Source organism: Papio anubis, chromosome 2 (genome assembly GCF_008728515.1).
Source record: "Papio anubis isolate 15944 chromosome 2, Panubis1.0, whole genome shotgun sequence".
Taxonomy (NCBI): domain Eukaryota; kingdom Metazoa; phylum Chordata; class Mammalia; order Primates; family Cercopithecidae; genus Papio; species Papio anubis.
The window spans coordinates 27,076,386-27,095,943 of NC_044977.1; the positions used below are offsets into that span (position 1 = coordinate 27,076,386).

General features: G+C 39.5%; 2 pseudogenes across 1 annotated transcript; one reads left to right on the top strand and one right to left on the bottom strand.

Annotated features, from left to right (window-relative positions):
• Window positions 1-949: 949 nt before the first annotated feature.
• On the bottom strand, window positions 950-6,335 carry LOC101012200 (annotated as a pseudogene). Its single transcript, XR_643089.4, has one exon. The product of XR_643089.4 is annotated as a citrate synthase, mitochondrial-like (transcript).
• An 11,982-nt stretch (window positions 6,336-18,317) lies between these two features.
• LOC116273715 lies at window positions 18,318-18,994 on the top strand (annotated as a pseudogene).
• The last annotated feature ends 564 nt before the right edge of the window (window positions 18,995-19,558 follow it).

Genomic DNA, 19,558 nt, shown 5'->3' on the forward strand with positions numbered 1-19,558 from the left:
TGTGTGCCTCCTCCTCACCACTTCCACTGCTATGTCTATACTTTCACCTACCACTGGATGTTTGCACTGACTTTTTACAGGTCTCACTGCCTCTGCCCTTCACTCCTGGCAGCCTATACTCAATACATCCAGGGCCAGCATCATAGGCATATGACCCATGCAGTCACACAGGGCCCCTCACTCACAAGGACCCAGTGCTCGGTTTAATGCTGTGCTGTTGCCATCTTGAAATTCTTGATAATTTTTGAACAAATAGCCTCACACTTTCATTTCTCACCAGGTCCTTCAAACTGTAGCCAGTCCTGAATGCACCCAACTGGGTCTTTTAGATCATAAACCAGATCATATCACATCTCTGCTCAAGACACTACAAAGGCTTCCTACCTCATTCAGAATAAAAGGCAAAAGCCCTACAATGGCCTCCAGGGACACATGTGACACCTCTCCCCACCTCTCACCTCTCTGATCTCATCTTCTATCACTCTGCCTTTTGCACATTCCTTGATGTTTCTCAAACACACTAAGAACACTTTCAACCTTAGGGCCCTTGCATAGCTTTTTCTTCTGACTGCCGCACTCTTACTTGAACATTGCATGACTTGCTCTCATGTTTTCTTCAAGCTAAATTATAAGTGAAGCCTTCTCAGACTACTCTAAATAAAATAGAAATCAACATCAACCCCTTGGCACTCTGGTGCTTTCTACCCACTTTATCTGCTTTATTTATTTATTTATGACAGGGTCTCACTGTCACCCAGGCTGGAGTACAGTGGTGCGATCATGGCTCACTGCAGTCTCAAACTCCTGGGCTCAAGCAATCCTCCCACCTCAGCTTCCCAAGTAGCTGGGACCATAGGCATGAACCACCACGCCTGGCTATTTTTGTTGTTGTTGTTGAGGGAGGGTCTTACTATGTTGCCCAGGCTGGTCTCAATCTCCTGAGCTCAGGCAATCCTCCCACCTCAGCCTCCCAAAGTGCTGGGATCACAGGCGTGAACCACCCACCCACATGCCCAGCTCACCTGCTTTATTTTTTACCTTATACCTATCACAAGCTGACATTCATTCTTACTTAATTACTTACATATAGCCTGTATGCCTCTGCAAATCTAAAATGTAAGCTTCCCAATCTCGGGGATATTGAGCTGTTCTTTGTGATATTTCTCTCACCTGGGGCACTGCATACCACATAGTATTTGTTGAATGAATGAATGAATGAATGAATGAATGAATGAATGCACACATCATATTGAGAGGCAGGCAGCATTGCTTCCATGCCCATGTTGTGTATACACTTCAGGTAAGCTAATAGCAGTGAAACTGATGTCACTTCTCAAGTATCTTGAAAGTATCAGAGAGAAAGTGTTTCAAAAGAGCAAAGGAGTGACTCTAGTCCAACTGAAGACACAGCCATTCATGTGACAATTGCCTTCTATTTCTTTGTGAGCTGCTGTACTGCTGCCTCATGAACATCTTTAACTTTTCTACTATTACTTAATGTTTTTACACGTTGAAATATGATTTCCTCAGCCCCAAGGCTCTCCCTGTAGATAGAAAATTATCCCTTATGACCCAGAAGAGCACACTCTGGGTCTACTCACTCTCTCAATGTGGAATGATTAGTTGGTTGTCAACACCACAAGACTCTCCTCATCTGATGGATGTAGATGTACCAGAGTGTCAAACTTTCAGAGGAAGAGCCAGAAATATTCATCGAGAATACATTTGTGCCGTTTAGTTAAAGCTCTCTGCAATGGATGCATTGCTGGTGCTCTGCTCAGTTCCTCTTTACCTGCTTCTGCACTCATGCTGTGATGGGAGCTGTGAGTACTGATGGATGCCCCCTGCTCCTGAGAATTGCTCTTGGCCAGTGCTAGCATAGGAAGCTCTACCTCTTTCCCTTCTCACCAAACCCTGGGCCAAGGACTAATCGACCCAGGTAGGGCAACCCCATGCCTTGGGATGGTATTAACCCTGTGGTGCAATTTGTGCTTCAGAGCTTCCCCAGGGGTGAGACGGAAGCACGTGTCCTGTTGTGTCCACAGCTACACTCAGCCTTTTTTGCTCACTCAATCCCCATTTTGGGCTATGTCTTCAGAAACTAAACCGAAGGCACTATCCAAAGATTACTTGTGTATTTCTTGTAGAAGCCCCTTCCACCCACACACATATACCTTCCTTAAATAGATTCCTATGACCTACCAGATGAAGCCCAGGCTTCTTATCTGCACATTAGGTCTTTGCATGGTCAGTCAGGTCTCTGTCTTTCAAGATTTATTTTTCACTATCATACACCATATTAACCTACTCAGGGCTGACTATTTTACATTATCTCCCAGCCCTGCACATTCTTTGCAAAGGCCTCCCCTGCCTTGCCTGAATGATGAACACTCTATTCCTTATTCAAGACTCTAATATCACTTCCCCGTGAAGGCTCCTCAGATTCCTCTAGGCTCAGTAGGTGCCACTCCTCAGTTCCCTACAGCATATGGTGTCAATGACAACAGTGATATGCTTGTCTGATTCCTCCACTTAACTGTGAACTTTTTGCTGTTGTTAATAAAGATGTTTATTTTGCATTTTATACAGAACAGCCTGAAGTCTGCCTCATGACTTGATGGTTACCCAGGGATTTACGTGTGTCCAACTGAACACCGTGGTTCTGGGATTGGGGATCCACACAAACAAAGGCAGGAGTTTGGAGGGAAGGAGGGGGCACAGCAGGAGTGTATCTCAAGCCCACCTCAAAGACAGCATAGCATTCCGAGTTGCTGAAAACCTGTGCAAATGGGGCCTCTAAAACAAACATTGTACTGTGAGCTCTTGGGGAAGGTACAGGAAAAGGATGTTGATAAAAAAAGGGGGCATTTTCTTGAGGCAGCGGATGAGGAGGGAGGCTTACTATTTTTAATGCCCTCAGCCCCAGGACATGATAATCAGAGGAGATCACGTCCAATCTTGAATCAGTTCCCTGTTCAAAAAGTGGTGCTAATACCCCAGGGACCAGACTCTGAAAATACCATGCTGGTCATTCCTGAGTCCCTGTTCTTTGCCCCACAACATATTAGAAGGGTAAGGGAAAGTCAGAGGGTAGTGGCTTGTGTTCTGTGGAAGTAAAAAACCTTAGTTCATATTAAGCACTGATAAAACCCAATCACTGGGACCACAGATCTGTTGAGAGGTTTCTAGCAGGGACCAAGAGTAGGAGGTCCAGAACATCCTCAGCTCGAGATACAACAGGTGTGGAAAGTCTGGGAGGAGGTGAGTATTAAAGTAATGGGAAACAGAACACTCCCAGGCCTTAATTTTAATTGGATAGTTTTAAAAATCGAAATAGAATCTAACATTGGGTGCCAGTCACCACAAATGCCATGCCTTTATGGTCACTTGGTATCTTAAAGATTTGCCAAAGCATGCCTGTCTGGCTAATCAAAAGGTCTTTCTAGGAGGTGTTCGTGTGCCCGAGAGAGTGCCAAAGGGCTTGGTACTGTTGACTATCCAGTGTGATTCCTATGGAAACAGAAGGGGCAGAGTCTTGGTTAGCTGGCTTGTTGAGGTTTGACAGAGAAGAAGCAAAAGCTCTAACGTGACTATAGATTCTCTGCAACTGGCTTTGACCCAGAGAAAGAGGAGCCACATTCTCACTCTAGAGATACAGAGGGACCACACCTAAACCACAGCACATGCATTAGTTCTGGTCATCCTACAGTTGATGGGCAACTCATACCAGGCAGGGGAAGGGATCTGGTTAGGGAAGAAGGGATCATTTTTCATTTTTTAAACTCTGAATTAATATTTTAACCTCAAACATATTATCAGTGCCTCAGATATAATTTAATCTTAAGTCTTTAAAGGCCCCCTGAAACAACAATATACATTTTTTAAGGTTTCCTCACTTTCTGATAGTCAGTTTCTCCCAGTATCCAGTTTTATCCTGACATAGAGTCCACAGACTTCATCAGACCACCTGTGCTCATGGACTTGGGTCTTTCTAGAGGGAAGTCTCGGGCTCAACTCCAGATGAGCTGTGCCAGTACACTCAATGCCTGTGATGCCCCAAACAGGACCGCATAGCAATGTATCTCCGTCATGCTATAGTACAGGAGAGCACCCCACCATGAGCATCTACTTTGGGCCCAGGATTCTTGGCCTTACCCTAATCTCAGAGGATATTGGGCACAATCTTGTATAACTGAGCAACCAACTTAAACATGGGATCATTATGCGGTGTTTCAGAGCAAACTCTTGCTGACAGGTACATTGTGGCTCAGTCTTCCTTAGCACTGCATGGCCATAGCCTGGAACAACCCATCTCGAGTTGAAAGTAGTCTCGTAACTTCTCATCTGACACATCTTTGCCGACTTCCATCTGTAGTTGTGTTAGCCAGACAGGCACTTCCTGATTTGCCAGTCCATGCAGAGGACCTGCCAGCCCGTTCATGGCTGCTGCAAAGGACAGGGAAGGGTCTGAAAGGGCACTGCCCGCCAAGTGGCTGCTATAAGCACTTACATTGCTGTGCTCATGGTCACTGTGGATGGTGAGCTACAGGTGCTTGAGCTCAGTGAACTGAGCATCAGTATAGTCTAACATGTTGGTGAAACTGTGGGACCAGTCCAGCTTAGAGTCAGTGGCCCCAATACCGCTGCCCTCTCAGTAGAGATTTCGGTAGACCTTTGCTGCAACACAAGGTAGCTTTGTGATTAGATATACATGGTCTTCATAAATCAACTCCCAGTACTTGGTTCGGCTGGCACCCTCTGCATGTGCTCAGGGAAAGTTGTTTAGGGCTGCCATGGCTTCACTGAGCTCAAACATGGGTATAGATTGGTGGGAACGTTGTCCAGCATGGGGACCACATGGGAAGGTAGAGCTGCCCTCTTTGCCCACTCTCTCGAGAGCCAAGATACCTGTTCCTCTCTTGGGGTCTGTCCAGTTACCAACAGCCAAAATAAGTCCCCTGGGTAGGGGTCCTTCCCCACCCTTAGCCTTGGGTAGCAGTTTTTGGTATTCAGGGATACTAAAGCCTTGGAAACAGAAACCCTCATGAGGATCAAGAACGGATGTTTTATACACCAGTCCCTTAATGCCTCTCATGTCGCCATACATTGCGTCTGCAGTGATTTGGCCCACCACCTTCTTGCCATGTCGCTGCCTGAAGGTCCTAATTCTGGCCTGCTCCTTAACTATCAGGTCAGCCAATAAGTCTTTCAAATTCTTGGAGGAAGCACTGGCACGCCAGGCAGCAGAACAAGACAAGATGCACTGTTGCTTCCCAAGAGCCTGGCAGCCGCACTGGGTAAAACCATGGTGAGTGACCTCTGCGATCTGGTGGAGAGGGAAGAAGGGGAGAGAGCTGCGGCAGGAACAGGAACCACCACCACAGCACCAGAGACGGCAATGGGTGGACAAGGTTGAAAGGAGGCAGCTGAGGGAACGCGTAGATGAACCCGCAGCAGGTGCCCAGCCGGGGGTCCTCAGCAAGGCCCTGCCCACTGCCAACTATGAACTTATTAAAAGTGACTTTCCAATAGTTCTTAGCAGCATGTAGAGTAGAAGATGGAACAATGTATACCTTCAGAATGCACAGAGCCAATGCATTTTTGGATTACAAATAAATCAATTTAAGACCTATTGCTTCTGATAATGATTTGCAAATTGAGAAAATTCTGGAAAAATAGACATCCAACAAGTTAATAGTGATTATACCTAATGACAGGGTTACTGGTGGGGTTTTGTTTATTTGTATGTTCTTATTTGTTTCTTGTTTCTTATGTCAGCAAATTTTAAATAGCGTATGCAAAATGATGATCCCAATAATAAAAAATATTGTGTTTATTCATAAGAGTTAATGTTTATAGAAAGGAAAAGACGAGAATGTTTTTGGACAGATTAGGATTTAAACAAAAATGTTAAACAGAATACAAAATACGTTTTTTCTCCTGTTGTCTAGCTTTTGTGCAGTGAACACATGTTGCTTTTATAATAAGAAATATACATTTTAAGTTTCAAAATTACTTAGAAAGATTTTGTAAACAACCTAAAAGAAAATAAATGTGTTTGGTACATCCATTTCTGAGTTTACAGTAGTGTTGAATAGCCCAGCCAAACAACACATGACCTGAATCGAATACAAGTTTACTTGACTCACTCACTATTCCAGAAGGGTGACCACATTCTTTTGTGTTACTACATGTCATCAGTGCCTGTAAGAGACAGAAGTCTTTGAATGGTGTTAAGGTTTTTCATTGGTTTTCTTGTATTCTTAACATTTTATGGTCAAGGTCCTTTGATGTGGGTTCATCCCATAATACTTGTGACGAATGAAAATACATGAACATGGAAGGAAAAACAGGAATGAATTGAGAAAAATTACATCATTCCAGGTAGTCTGTCTCTCCAAAAAGAAATCATCAAACTAAACCACATGGTATTAAAATTCATTCCTAAATTCTCAGCACAAATAAACTCTTTTTTCTTGGAGAGGAAAGTAATGAAAGTGATGACAATATTTAAGATGAGATATCATCTTAGCTGCTTTACATATTCTATGTTGAGAAGTCTTTTCTTTAAATATTAATTTGTCTGAACAGCTTTCACCTTTTCCTCTCTATAAAATATTATTTAGGCCAGGCGTGGTGGCTCACGCCTATAATCCCAGCACTTTGGGAGGCCGAGGCAGGCGGATCACTTGAGGTCAGGAGTTTGAGACCAGCCTGGCCAACAGGGTGAAACCCCATCTCTACTAAATATATTTTAAAAAATTAGCTGGGCATGGTGGCACATACCTGCAATCTCAGCTACTTGGGAGGCTGAGGCATGAAAATTGCTTGAACCCAGGGGGCAGAGGTTGCAGTGAGCCAAGATTGTGCCACTGCACTCCAGCTTGGGAGACAGAGCAAGACTCTGTCTCAAAAATAAATAAATAAATGCATACATATTATTTAATTATCAGTTCACTATTTAAGGGATACAATACTGTGTTTTCATTTTTGGGATCATAATTTTATATATTGTTATTCAAGTTCACTAATAATTTAGAGATTTTCTGCATGTTTTAAGGGATAATATGATAGGAAGGGTGAGCTACATGTTTTGATTCCATAATTTTAAAAAATTTGTTTGGTAAGGCGTACTCAAATGAACTGTAATGACACCTTATTTCTGCAGTGCCTTTCATCTGAAGATCTCAAAATATCCAACATTTTGAACACATTATTAAACTATTCTCACTGTGACAAAAGTACTATATTTTAGAAATATTTAAATTTTTCCATTCTTTATCCTCCCTAGATGTGTTGATGCCTTTGGAATTTTCAAAGAAAATGTTGTTCATATTTAATAGGCAATTTGGAAAATATTTTATAATGTAACTTAGTTTCTACAGTAGCACACAAAGTATATGGGGGGATATTCTTAGCTCGACAAGCATAACAAAACAAACAAAAAAAAGGATTAAAACTACCTGTAATTCCAGCACTTTGGGAGGCCAAGGCAGGAGGATTGCTTGAGGCCAGGAGTTCAAGACCACCCTGGGATAACATAGCAAGATCTTGTCTCTACAAAAAAAATAAAATAAAATAAAAATTAACTGGGTGTGGTGGAACATGCCTGTAGTCCTAGCTACTCAAGAGGCTGAGGTGGGAGGATTGCTTGAGCCCAGGAGTCTGAGATTACAGTGAACTGTGATCATCAGGTCATTGGACTTCAACCTGGGTGGCAGACAGAGACCCTGACTCTAAAATAAAAATAAAAATAAAAGTACCTGTAATATTTTGAATATCTATTATGCACCAGGCCCTATGCCAGGCATGCTACATTTGATATCTTAAAACCTCAGCCAGGCGCAGAGGCTCATGCCTATAATCCCAGCACTTTGGAAGGCCGAGGTGGATGGATCACGAGGTCAGGAGATCGAGACCATCCTGGCTAACACAGTGAAACCCCATCTCTACTAAAAATACAAACAATTAGCCAGGCATGGTGGCTGGCGCCTGTAGTCCCAGCTACTCGGGAGGCTGAGGCAGGAGAATGGCGTGAACCCGGAAGGCGGAGCTTGCTTGAGCCGAAATCACCCCACTGCACTCCAGTCTGGGCAACAGAGCGAGACTCTGTCTCAAAAAAAAAAAAAAAAAAAACAACCTCACAGAATCCTTCCTGATTGCTCCTTGGTTAGATAAACATGGAGGAGAGAGTGGAAGGGGGTTTCATTCCAATTTTTCTTTGCCTCTTTCATTTATTAATCATTCCAACTATTGGTAATTTTTTAAAAAGTTAGATTCAGAAGCAAGAATTAAGAATACTGATAGATTCTTCATGACAGTTTATGTCTTTATTTTTTTTATTCAGACAGGGTCTCACTCTGCCACTCAAGTTGGAGTGCAGTAGTGCAATCACAGCTCACTGCAGCCTCAACCTCCTGGACTCAAGTGATCCTCCTGCCTAAGCCTCCCGAGGAGCTGGGACTACACGTATGTACCATCACGCTTGGCTAATTTTTGTAGAGATGGGGTTTCACCATGTTGCCCAGGCTGGTCTTGAACTCTTGGGCTCAAGTGATCACCTGTCCCACCCTCCCAAAATGCTGGGATTACAGGCATGAGCCACCTGGCCCGACCAACAGTTTATATCTTTTTTTTTTTTTTTTTGAGATGGAGTCTTGCTCTGTTGCCCAGGCTGGAGTGCAACGGCATGATCTTGGCTTACTGCAATCTCCACCTCCCGGGATCAAGCAATTCTCCTGCCTCAGCCTCCTGAGTAACTGGGATTACAGGCGCATGCCACCGTGCCTGGCTAATTTTTGTATTTTTAGTAGAGACGGGTTTCACCATGTTGGTCAGGCTGGTCTCGAACTCGTGACCTCGTGATCCACCCACCTTGGCCTCCCAAAGTGCTGGGATTACAGGAGTGAGCCACCGTGCCCAGCCCAGTTTATATCTTCAATGTGAGTGGTGAGATGACGTGAAGATAGTGGGTTTATTTAGGTGACTCATGGTCCTGATGTTATAGGTTAGAGCAGCATTTCCCAAGCACATCCCATATACCACTGCTAGTCCTCGACACAACTTTAGGTTAACATTTGAACATTTTACTAGCTATATAGTTTTAACATTTTAAATTACTTTTTTTTTTTTTTTTGTTAAGACACTGTCTTGCTTTGACAAGACACCCAGGTTGGAGTACAATGGCAGGATCTCAGCTCACTGCAGCCCTGACTTCCCAGGTTCAAGTGATCCTCCCTCCTCAGCCTCCCAAGTAGCTGGGACCACAGGTGCACACCACCAGGCCTGGCTACTTTTTTTTTGTATTTTTTCTAGAGATGGTGTTTCACCATGTTGCCCAAACTGGTCTCAATCTCCTGGGCTCAAGTGGTCCACCCACATTGGTGTCTCACAGTGCTGGGGTTACAGGCATGAGCCACTGTGCCTAGCCAATATTTTTAACATCTATCCGGAAACAAACTAGCAGAATAAACTTTATTTTTCTTTTTCTTTTTTTTTTTTTTTGAGACAGAGTCTCGCTCTGTCGCCCAGGCTGGAGTGCAGTAGCACGATCTCGGCTCAGTGCAAGCTCCGCCTCCCGGGTTCACGTAACACTAACAGGTGATTCAGTCATTAATAAAGTTTTACAGCTTTCAACACGAGTGCTCTTATTTGTTAGAAATGTCTTCTATTATGTCTAGGAATATTTTTAAACCTCTTAACCATAATTTAAAAATAGTGGCTTACACCTGTAATCCTAGCACTTTGGGAGGCTGAGGCAGGCGGGTGACTTAAGGTCAGGAGTTTGGGACCAGCCTGGCCAATATGGTGAAACTCCAGCTCTACAAAAAATAAAAAATAAAAAAAATTAGCCAGGCATGGTGGCAGGCGTCTGTAATCCCAACTATTTGGGAGGCTGAGGCAGGAGAATTACAGAGGACATAGTGAGCCGAGATCATGCCACTGCACTCCTCCAGCCTGGAGGACAGAACGAGACTCTGTCTCAAAAAACAAACAAACAAACAAAAAAAACAGAAGGATCATTTTTTTTTAAAAAAAGAGTCCTTCAAAACCACAATGTTATACCATCTCATACCAGTCAGAATGGCTACTATTAAAATTTTAAAATAACAGATACTGGCGAGGTTGTATCATTTATAAATGGTATTACTTGCCATAAGGCCAAAATATGTAATGCCATGGACTAATTCTGGTTACTTATGCGGACCCATGAATGGATCGAAGTGTCAATAATTAAAATGTCTGCCTTGGATGTAAGGATACTGTGAGTATACAAATGACCACTATATTTTCTCATATATTGAATTTCCAGTCTCATCATCATGTATTTCTTAGTGATATATCAATTCAGCACTTCTAGAAGTCAAATGTACATACATATTATCATGAACTATAATCCAGATTGAACTTTTTTAAAATTTAACTTTTAAGTTCAGGGGTACATGTGGAAGTTTGTTATATAGGTAAACTTGTGTCATAGGGGGTTTGTTGTACAGATTATTTTGCAACCCAGGTATTAAGCCAAGTACCCATTAGTTATTTTTCCTGATCTCATCTCCTCCCACCCTTCACCCTCCACCCTCCTATAGGCCCCAGTGTCTGTTGTTCTCCTCTATGTGTCCATGTATTCTTGTCATTTAGCTCCTACTTATAAGTGATAATATGTGGTGTTTGGTTTTCTGTTCCTGTGTTAGTTTGCTAAGGATAATGGCCTCCAGCTCCATCCACATTCCTGCAAAGGACACGATTGTTCTTTTTGATAGCTGCATAGTATTCTATGGAGTATTTATACTACATTTTCTTTATCCAGTCTACCACTGATCAGCACTTAGGTTGATTCTATGTCTTTGCTATTGTGAACAGTGCTGCAGTGAACATACACATGCATGTGTCTTTACAGCAGAACAATTTATATTCCTTTGGGGATATGCCCACTAATGAGATTGCTAGGTGAAATGGTATTTCTGTTTTCAGGCCTTTGGGGAATTTCCACACTGTCTTTTACAATGGTTGAATTAATTTACAGTCCTACCAACGGTATATAAGCATTCCTTTTTCTCTGCAACCTTGCCAGAATTTGTTATTTTTTGACTTTTTAATAATAGCAATTCTGACTGGTGTGAGCTGGTATTGCATCGCGGTTTTGAAGAATTGTTTTTAAAAAAAATGGATTCTATTATGATTAAGAGGTTTAAAAACTTTCTGGACATAATAGAAGAGATTTAGAACAAATATGAGCACTAGTGTTGATCGTGGCAAAACTTAATGACTGAATCATCTGTTTGTGTTATAAAATGCAAGCTTCAACAAAAATAACGGTACACAAAAATGATAAAAATAGTTTGAAATTTGCAATTTAATTGCCAGCTGAGAGTGAACCTATTTCATTGTAGGTTGTGTCTCAAAATACTGGTGTCATTTGACACACACAAAGAACATTATGAGAAACTTATTAAAATTTCTGAGGCAAAGTAGAATAATATTCAGGCATCCTAAGAACTAACATTGTGTGTAATATGGATAAGAACACAAAAGCTGGAGAAACCTTCCCTATGTTGCTGTAAAATAACTGATGAAACACATATAATCCTACAGGCAAATAAATGCAAAAGCAGTGACTGGGGACAAAGCAAGTAAAATGATTGATAAAGTGCCTCTGTCAAATAAGAGTCTATTTCAGAATTGCAGCTATGAACAGAAAGTAAGTTAAGGATCAATTATTATTCAGAGAATGACAGTCAATAAATTTCTCTGAAAACTGATGAATCTACCAGTATTATACAGTCAGAAAATCTTTGGTAATTATCTGACATGATCTGAGTAAAGTGATATATAAAAAACTTTTCTCAGCCAAATTGTACATTTGAAGTAATATTTTTAAATGTATTGACTATTTCAGGTAATCAATAGCAATGATAAGAAGTGATATTGAGGCAGGAAATAAGCTCTGCAGACAGGGAACCTAAAGAATTCCTAGAACTAAATTAAACTGAAAAACCCCAACCTTCTAAACCCAAGTATTAATAAAGAACTTTGTAACTTCACTTCAGCTATGGCAGGAAACATCCTCTTCATCTGCATAGGACACACACCAAGTAAATAACTTTGTAACTTCACTTCATCTTCTTCATTTACATAGGGCATACACCAAGTAACCAATGGGAAATCTCTAAAGGGTATTTAAACCCTAGACAATTCTGTAACCAGTGCTCTTGAGCTGCTTGCTCAAGCCGTCTCCCACCCTGTGGAATGCGCTTTTGTTTTCAATAAATCTCTGCTTTTGTTGCTTCATTCTTTCCTTGCTTTGTTTGTGTGTTTTGTCCAATTCTTTGTTCAAAATGCCAAGAACCTGGACACCTTCCACTGGTAAGAGTATGAGCAGGAATTCCACTCTGAGGTATCTACCCACAAGACCTGGAAGTACGTCCACACACAGATTTGTACTCAAATGTTCTTAGCAGCATTATTCACAATATTCTGAAATTGTAAACACTCCAACATCCATCGACCTGAGAATGGATAAACTAAATGTGATCCTCATACAATGAAATACTATTCAGCAAGAAAAAGGAACAAAATATTGGTATTTGCTACAAAATGGCTGAACCTCAAATACATTATGCAACTTGAAAGAAACCAGATGCTTAAAAGAGTACACATTGTATGATTCCATTCATATGAAATGTTCAAGAAAAAGACAACTGTGTAGAGACAGAGAGCAGACCAGAGGTTTTCTGGAAACAAAGGTGGGAAACATGACTGATTTCAGACAGCCTCGAGAGAAGTTAAGGGGATGGGGTGATGGAAATGTTCTAAAACTGTATTGTAGTGATGGTTCAAAAAGTTAAAACTCTGTAAATAAAGTTGCCCCAATGGAGTATCACAATCCCTAGCCAGCTCATTGACTCAACCATCTACCAAAGGAATGAGCAGGACCCCATGAGGAAGGAGTCGAGACACAACGGTAGTAATTAACCAGTTCTTCCCTAAAGGAATCTGATTATTTATTCAGGTAAGTGTCCACGGGAGAAGGGTAAAACCCAGATCTTATGATGGTTGTTGAATACAGAGTCTGAGTCAGCTCTTATACCTGATACCAGCACTGAAATGTATAATGTGTGTGGATCAATGCTCCTCAAACTTCAACATTCATTGAATCACACACAAAAAAGAGCTGTTAAAACAAATTCCTGAGCTCCTCGCCAACAAAGAGATTCTGTTTCAGCACAATTCTGAATTTCTAACAAGCTCCCAGGTGATGAAGACAATGAAGGTCCACAGATCACACTTTGGGTGGTGCTTGTCTACGTGATATCCATATGGGAAATTTCCATTTAACCCACTCATATTCCAAGACAACTTCCCTCTTGAAAAGTTGCTTACAGGACATGCACATGAATCCTAAAATTACATAAAAATAAAAACATAACTCAGTAATGATATTCACATCAATGTACAAAGAAATTACATCACTACCTGCATTTAGTCAAGGATAATAATTCCTTTCACTCCTTAAATTTGTCTCAATTTTTTAGTTCAATCATTAGAACTCATTTTGTCTTGTAATTAAGAAAGATTATCAATTGTTTCCAATGAAATAGATGAATAAACACAATGTATTAATTTTTATTAATAACTATTATGATCCACTAGCAAAAGCATACGTTACACGGAAGACAGCTTTTTAAATGAAACTGAGTCCCACAAAAAATATCCTACCATCTATCAAATCAAATAATCACAGATCTATTATGATGATGGTTAAGAACAAAAATAGGCAATGTTTTTCAAATGCTGAAATAAACTCTAATCTAAGCAAACAACACACTACAAAACTCTACCTAAAATGGGCAGGAGAATCTCACCACAACTGGACATTGCTTTTAAATATTGTCCAACAATTATATGTTGTCTCTGTTCCCATCCTTCACTTTTATTGTATGAAACTTCATATTGATATCATCAATTACAATCCAACATTTCCTCTCAAGCACTGCCACTCAATAAAGTCAGGAATGTTATCACATCATGGGTAATTGCTGAATTATTGTTTTTAAAATAACATCTGTATGTGTATACTTTAAGCTGAAATATGTCAGCTCCATTGCCAGAAGTTGGTATTATTATAGCATATTTCAGAAATGTAGCAGCTTTCAAAATAATTTTTAAAAGCATTTTACTTTTATCACAGGAACTTCAGAGCATGCATGTGAGCTTGACAAAGCTACTATGCTTCCCAATGCCATATGATTTTTCAACATACTGTTGTTAGATTTACATCACTCAGAAAACTGGGGGGAGTACCTGTTTCTCTGGTCTTCTGTGTCCCTCTCTCTAGTAAACAAGATAATACCTGCCTCCTTGCTGAAATATTGTGAAGCTACAGGAGCTAACACTATCATAAATTTTCTGCCTAAAATTTTGTTTATAAATGTGCTAATAAGGAGAGAAGCTTTTGAATACAACATCAGTGCTGCAGATTTCCATGAAAGCTCATTTTGGTACAACTCTAATTGGGCTGAGTGGGTGAGTGAGTCACTCTTTTCAGTGCATTCCTGGGTGGTCTTGGGATACTGGTGTAGACCAGAAGAAGCACTGCTGCCTAGAGAGTGTAGCCAACTCAACCATTCCCACCCACTCCCAACTTGGCCTGACGTCCAAGAGCCTGTTATAAGAAGTGAAGGCCCCATAGAAAGAAGCCATTTCCGAATATTTTCTTGTCTCCCAACATTTCCACAAACTAACAAAACAAGGAAGAAACTCTTGAGCACGTTGCTGTTCGTCCACTGTTCACGTAAGATATAAATACACGACTCTGTAAAACAGTGCCTACTGTTAGAAGCCTTTTATACTTATTTTTGTTTTGTTTTTAAATAGGCAACTAATTGTATTATCCAGAAAACATAACTCAAATCCATTTGAGTGTCACTTTAACATTCCTGTTTCAGTAAAAGAACAAGTAGACAGAAAATGAGTACACATGTAGTAGAAGTGACCAACACCGTCAACCAAGTAGACCTAATAGACATTTTTGGAACATTTCACCTAAAAAGAGCAGAATACACTTTCTAGTCAGCTGTACAAAGGACCATTCACAGAGATAGGCCACATATAGGGCCACAGACAGGTCTCAATAAAGTTAAAAAGATAGAAATCAGACAGATCGTGTTCTTTGACAACAATGCAATTTTACAAGTCAGTCACAAAAAATATGTGGAAATCACCAAATATGTGGAAATTAACACAATTCTAAACAATCCATGAGTCAAAACAAAAATATTGCAGGGAAAATTAGAAAATATTTTGAACTGAGTGAAAATTATATGTGCTGCCTATCCTTGATGGGATACGGTGTTCAAAGGAAAAAATATAGTTGCAACTGCTTTATATCAGCATGTAGATAGAATTAAAAAGCCAAAATTAATGGCCTATGCTTTTTGTTTTCAGAAAGAGAAAAAATGAAAAGCAAAGGGAAAGAAATACATTTGAGTGAAAGGGTATTTCCTGAAGAACCTGGGTTATGCCCCCAAATTGAAGAAAGAACAACAGGAACGAGGGCCCCTGTAGGGACAGGGCCTGAAACAAGAATTCAAACATTGTCAGCCCTGTCTGCTTTCTCTCTCTCTGTTTGCCCTATTTTATTCATCACTGCATAATGCCACTGCTCTCAGTTTTTTCATGTGGCAGGGAACATCCCACATTTTCACAGCTCCTGAACACATAGAAAAGATACGTTTTCTCTCCCAGCTTCTGATTAGAACACCCTAGAGAAGGACGCTGGCCAACCTGCTCTAGATCCGTGGCTGCCCCTGGCCAGGCCACAGCAACCACTCTGATTGGCTCAGTCTGGCTGGTTATCTACCCCTGTGACCAGGGCATTGGGTGTGTGATTATGGGATTGTCTGCCCCTGGCAAAATCACAGGGCACTTCCCCCAAAGAAGCAGAGTGGCAGGGTACAGAAACAGAACCACAATCATTTTGGCTTCAGAATAGCTCTCTTTGGTATCAGCCACAGGAAAGTTATTTTTCCCATTCATAAATGAGAAAACAGAATAAGACACAAATTAAGACACACACACAGTGGAAATAGATGGAGTCAAATCATATTCATGCCATTCAAACATCACTTTTGAAGATTTTAATAAACATACCTTCCTTAGCAATCTGTTACTGATATAGGTAGATTTTCAGAAATTTTGTTTTAGGAAATATTGAGAATTTCAGACCTTAAAGTGGATTAATCAAATACTTACTTTTGGAGGGGTCAGGGAAGATAGGAGAAAATTTCCAATACATTGTTCAACAGTCTGGGGATGTGTTAGTCAATATCCATAGTGACTCAGAACACAGAAGTGAGACGGTGTTTCAGCATCCTTTATCTCTGTGCACAATGGCTCCGCTTCTTACAGGTTCTGTTTCCAGAGAACAGGAAATATTCTGTGCTTTCTAGATTAACTCACACTTTCAGGTAGGACTTGGTATCTGAATTGACTATATCCCAGCTGAGCAGTCTACACCAAACTCTGATGTTGTCATTGGTTGTTTTTCTTTGTTTTTCAGTAAAAGAAACTTATTTAGCTGAGTTCAGATCTCTGACAAATGATCAGTTGCTATCTGGAAGTGCCTAATGGTCTAACAACTAAAACTTTGGTATTATGTATAAAATTTTTATTTTTAGTTAACTGGGTGGTTCAATGGCACAGATACAAATTGAGACATCATTACGAGCCAGGAAAAATATTTACTTTTTTTTCTGTGTATTTCTTGCAATCTAAATGAGACCAAGTTGTTTATGAGAAAAGAGGAATTCTAATAGCAACCAAAGGCAAAGCTTATTCAAAAACACTTCAGGCTTTAGAAAATTAAGTCAAATTAGGTGAATTATTAAACTTCATGCAAAAGTAAAAAAGCAAATATTAAATAAAAGTGTCTTAACTAATTGGGTATAAACCAGGTTGAAACCAATTTTTAGGGAAAGGCTTTGATTTGATGTAATTATAAACAGTCATGTAATCAAAGTATCACCAAAAGCTCACAAATCACCACTAAAGAACTTATTCATGTAACCAAACACCCCCTGTACCCCAATAACCTATGGGGAAAAAAAGCTTAATTCTGTAAATGTACATATACTTGAGTTTTTTCATAAGAATAATGCTACTAGTCTAGCCCAGGGTTAATACAGATATTTTTCTCTCTAACATAAATTAGAATAATTTGATAACATTTGGGTTTCATGAATAATACAGAGATAAAACCATCTCACATAATTTAGTATTAAATGACTTAATCCATAAACATTTGTAGCTGATTTCTCATAGGAAGGTAATGATACAAAATAACCTCTCAGGCAAAGTTAAAACCGTTATTTTGGAAATATAAGGATATTCTGATGATGAGCCATAGTCAGATAATATACAGGGGTCTGGGACACTAAATTCTGTTCTTGTATTTTACAAAGGCCACAACAGGAAGCACTATGATGTAGAGGAAATAACACTGAACTAGGAGATAGGATGTTTGGACTTTGATGCCTTCTACAACCAAATAGTCAGATGACCTTGAATGAGCCACTTAACTGCTTTGTGACATAGTTATTTCTGTAAAATAAGAAGGTTTGAGAGATGATCTCAAAGTCCACTCCAGCTCTGTAATTCCATGACTCCTTACATATAAATGTGATTAGCATGGTGCTTAGACCATGGAAAATAATTTTTAAATGCTACTATATTTTCTTCCTTTCCTTTTCTTTCTTATCTTAATCCTTTTTATGAATCCAACCACATTCTCAATCCATATTGATTTCTGTATCTCTAATATGTATCTAGTACAGAAGGTTGCAAAAATTGTCATCTATTAAAAGGGTAGTATTTGTTGTCAAGGAACTCAGTCTAATAAGGCAAATGTGTAAGTAAATTGCATTACTGTGATTGAAGTCCAAAAACATTAGTAATTTATGTTCCTTACAAAACAGTACACAAAAGAGACTGATGAGCTATTCTTTAAGGTAGGCCGGAGACAATTAAGTAGAGAACATCTCAATATCTGAAATAGGTTTTTAAAAAATGATTAGGAACTAATCAGGCAATAGAGAAAACAGAATAGTCATTGGAGGCATGACACAGTAGTGTACTCAACTTAGGTGCAAATACAAAACTTGTGGTTAGTTGTCATAAATTTCCTTCCTGTTCTTAAAATCAGATTTCCTGGCATATACTATCCCTTCTGAGTGATTTTTTTTATGACAAATGGTTTATTTAGTTTAAAGCTTCTACTGAAATATCTCTATTACATTTAGTATTCCTTGATTATTATAGATATTATTATACATATAACATTATGTGTTTACATATTTTGGGTTGTTCTCTATTTGGTTCCACCAATGAGTATGCCTACTCTTTCACAAATATGAAGTATATTAACTACTATAACTTCATAATATATATGATATCTAACATGGCAAGTCCTCTCAAATTTATTTTTTAAAATTTTTCCTCTTTAAGAATGTCTTACGCCCTTTCCGCCATCTTCCCGCGCCGCCACAATGGTGCGCATGAATGTCCTGGCTGATGCTCTCAAGAGCATCAACAATGCCGAAGAGAGGCAAACGCCAGATGCTTATTAGGCCGTGCTCCAAAGTCATCGTCCAGTTTCTCACTGGGATGATGAAGCATGGTTACATTGGCGAATTTGAAATCACTGATGATCACAGAGCTGGGAAAATTGTTGTGAACCTTACAGGCAGGCTAAACAAGTGTGGAGGGATCAGCCCAGATTTGATATGCAACTCAAAGATCTAGAAAAATGGCAGAATAACCTGCTTCCATCCCACCAGTTTGGTTTCATTGTACTGACAACCTTAGCTGGCATCATGGACCATGAAGCAGCAAGACGAAAACACACAGGAGGGAAAATCCTGGGATTCTTTTTCTAGGGATATAATACATACATTTACAAATAAAATGCCTCATGGAAAAAAAAAAAAAAAAAAAAGAATATCTTGCCTATTCTTGAGATTTTGCTGTTTCATATAAAAGTTTAGAATCAGCTTGTCAAGTTGCACTAAAACCACCATTGGAATTTTCTTGGAATTTCATTAAGTCTAAAGATTAATTTGGGGAAAACACACATCTTCATGATATTTAGTCTTTCTATTCATGAAGTGTTATGTCTGTATTTATATAGGTCTTCTTTAATATATTTTAATAAAGTTTTAAATTGTTTCCATAAAGCTTTGCATATTTCTTGTTACATTTGTTACTCTGTACCTATTTGCCTATTTTTATTGCTATTATAAATGGTATTTTTAATATTTTTTCAAGTTACATATTCTCTAGAATCTCTAATACAATGTTAAAGAGAAATGATGATAAACAACTTTCCCGATTTTAAATAAAATGCTAATGTATTTTACCGTTAAAAAGGATGCCTTCTGTTCATTTTTGGTAGATAATTTTCATCAGATTAAAAAAAGACCCTTTTATTCCTATTTTTCTAAGAGTTTTTATAGTGAATGTGCATTGCCATTTCAAATGCCTTATTTTCATTTATTGAAAT